This window comes from Siphateles boraxobius, unplaced genomic scaffold (assembly GCF_051911475.1).
Source record: "Siphateles boraxobius isolate OS27281-9 unplaced genomic scaffold, OSU_SipBor_1 72, whole genome shotgun sequence".
Taxonomy (NCBI): Eukaryota; Metazoa; Chordata; class Actinopteri; order Cypriniformes; family Leuciscidae; genus Siphateles; species Siphateles boraxobius.
This window is the reverse complement of record NW_027509200.1, coordinates 157,925-161,693: the sequence shown is the minus strand read 5'-3', so window position 1 is coordinate 161,693 and position 3,769 is coordinate 157,925.

Below are 3,769 nucleotides of genomic sequence, written 5' to 3'. Positions count from 1 at the left end.
AAGCATGTGTATAACTTTAATTATGGGATTGGTATTTTAATTATTAGAGATCCCAGGTTAATCTGAATGACATTGTTTGGTTTGGTTTGAGGATTCAGTAATATGTATTTATTTTTACTTTGAAAAAGTGGTATTGTGATTTATTTGTAACTAATTCATGTTTCTGATTTGTGTATTTTAAAGGTTATGAACCTATTCTGTTCATCCCTGATTTACCAAACCATCTTTAAGAAAATAAAAACCTTAAAGTGAACAGATTTGAGTTGTCCTTTGCGTTCATTGGAGATAAAGCAGTTTTCAAGTCTGAGCAGAGCTGTGATCTTTCAGAAAAAACACACAAAACTTGACACTAGGTATTTTTTGAACAAGTGGCTAATCTAATGAAAAATAAAGCTTCTAGCCCAGAAGGTTCTAAGCAGCACAGCAGTAACGACTTTATGAACATCTTCACTTATAAGATCGATAATATCAGGGACAAAATTATAACTATGCAACCGTCTACTACAGTATCGCATCAGGGAGTGTAGTATCCCTGAGGAAAAAATTTATTCATTTGTTGCTATAGGAGAGGAAGAATTTTACAAACTCGTTAAATCATCCAAATCGACAACTTGTTGACCAACTAAGCTACTGAAAAGAGAATGCAGATGAAAATAGGTCATAGATCCTCTTCTTAATATTATTAATTTGTCTTTGTCTCTAGGATACGTACCAAAAACCTTTAAGCTTGCTATGATAAAACCGCTTGTTAAAAAAAACGCAGCTTGATCATACAAAATTAGTCAATTACAGGCTGATATCGAATCTGCCTTTTCTGTCAAAGATATTAGAAAAAGCAGTATCCTCACAACTGTTCCTTTTTTGAAAGAAATGACATCTGCGAGGATTTTCAGTCCTGATTTATGACCGTACCATAGTACTGAGACAGCTCTCATCAGATTCACAAATGATTTGCTCTTATCATTCGATCGTGGTTGTATCTCGCTATTAGTGTACTTGATCTTAGTGCTGCATTTGATACTATCGACAACACCATTCTTTTAAATAGATTAGAAAACTATGTTGGCATTAGTGGAATTGCACTAGCATGGTTTAAATCATACTTATCTGAACGTTATCAGTTTGTAGCAGTAAATGAAGAGATGTCTTATCGATCACAAGTGCAGTATGGCGTACCACAAGGCTCAGTACTAGGACCGTTTCTGTTCACTCTGTACATGCTAGTCTTAGGAGATACAGAGATACCCTAACCCCCTAACCCTAAGCATGGCATTAGTTTTCACTGTTATGCTGATGATACGCAGCTCTATATTTCTTTGCACCCCGACAAAAATTACCAATTCTCAAAATTAATGAAATGCATAGCTGATAAAAAAAACTGGAGGACTAGTAATTTCTTACTACTTAATTCTGAAAAAACAGAGATTCTAATTATTAGACCAAAAACGTTGTTTGTTTTCTATTGCATTACAAGAACAAGAACAATATACAACATACACATACATCACATTGTATTATTATCTATAATAACATTCATAGTGGGTTAGGTTAGTATGCAGACGACACACAGCTCTACCACAGCTCTGCAGACGACACACAGCTCTACTACAGCTCTGCAGACGACACACAGCTCTACTACAGCTCTGCAGATGACACACAGATCTACCACAGCTCTGCAGACGACACACGCTCTACTACAGCTCTGCAGACGACACACAGCTCTACCACAGCTCTGCAGACGGCACACAGCTCTACCACAGCTCTGCAGACGACACACAGCTCTACCACAGCTCTGCAGACGACACACAGCTCTACCACAGCTCTGCAGACGACACACAGATCTATCACAGCTCTGCAGACGAGACACAGCTCTACTACAGCTCTGCAGACGACACACAGCTCTACTACAGCTCTGCAGACGACACACAGCTCTACTACAGCTCTGCAGATGACACAAAGCTCTACCACAGCTCTGCAGACGACACACAGCTCTACCACAGCTCTGCAGACACACAGCTCTACCACAGCTCTGCAGACGACACACAGATCTACTACAGCTCTGCAGACGACACACAGATCTACTACAGCTCTGCAGACGACACACAGCTCTACTACAGCTCTGCAGACGACACACAGATCTACTACAGCTCTGCAGACGACACACAGACCTACTACAGCTCTGCAGACGACACACAGATATACTACAGCTCTGCAGACACACAGCTCTACCACAGCTCTGCAGACGACACACAGATCTACCACAGCTCTGCAGACGACACACAGATCTACTACAGCTCTGCAGACGACACACAGCTCTACTACAGCTCTGCAGACACACAGCTCTACTACAGCTCTGCAGACGACACACAGCTCTACTACAGCTCTGCAGACGACACACAGCTCTACTACAGCTCTGCAGACGACACACAGCTCTACCACAGCTCTGCAGACACCGAGCTCTACTACAGCTCTGCAGACACACAGCTCTACTACAGCTCTGCAGACGACACACGGCTCTACCACAGCTCTGCAGACCACACACAGCTCTACCACAGCTCTGCAGACGACACACAGCTCTACTACAGCTCTGCAGACGACACACACTCTACTACAGCTCTGCAGACGACACACAGCTCTACTACAGCTCTGCAGACGACACACAGCTCTACTACAGCTCTGCAGACGACACACAGCTCCATCACAGCTCTGCAGACGACACACAGCTCTACCACAGCTCTGCAGACGACACACAGCTCTACTACAGCCCTGCAGATGACACACAGCTCTACCACAGCTCTGCAGACGACACACAGCTCTACTACAGCTCTGCAGATGACACACAGCTCTACCACAGCTCTGCAGACGACACACAGCTCTACCACAGCTCTGCAGACACACAGCTCTACTACAGCTCTGCAGACGACACACAGCTCTACTACAGCTCTGCAGACGACACACAGCTCTATTACAGCTCTGCAGACGACACACAGCTCTACTACAGCTCTGCAGACGACACACAGCTCTACTACAGCTCTGCAGACGACACACAGCTCTACTACAGCTCTGCAGACGACACACAGCTCTACCACAGCTCTGCAGACACACAGCTCTACTACAGCTCTGCAGATGACAAACACAGATCTACTACAGCTCTGCAGATGACACACAGCTCTACCACAGCTCTGCAGACGACACACAGCTCTACTAAAGCTCTGCAGACGACACACAGCTCTACTACAGCTCTGCAGACGACACACAGCTCTACTACAGCTCTGCAGACGACACACAGCTCTACTACAGCTCTGCAGATGACACATAGATCTACCACAGCTCTGCAGACGACACACGCTCTACTACAGCTCTGCAGACACACAGCTCTACTACAGCTCTGCAGACGACACACAGCTCTACTACAGCTCTGCAGACGACACACAGCTCTACCACAGCTCTGCAGACGACACACAGCTCTACTACAGCTCTGCAGAAAACACACAGCTCTACCACAGCTCTGCAGACACACAGCTCTACTACAGCTCTGCAGATGACACACAGATCTACCACAACTCTGCAGACGACACACAGCTCTACTACAGCTCTGCAGACGACACTCAGCTCTACCACAGCTCTGCAGACGACACACAGCTCTACTACAGTTCTGCAGACGACACACAGCTCTACTACAGTTCTGCAGACGACACACAGCTCTACCACAGCTCTGCAGACGACACACAGCTCTACCACAGCTCTGCAGACGACACACAGCTCTACC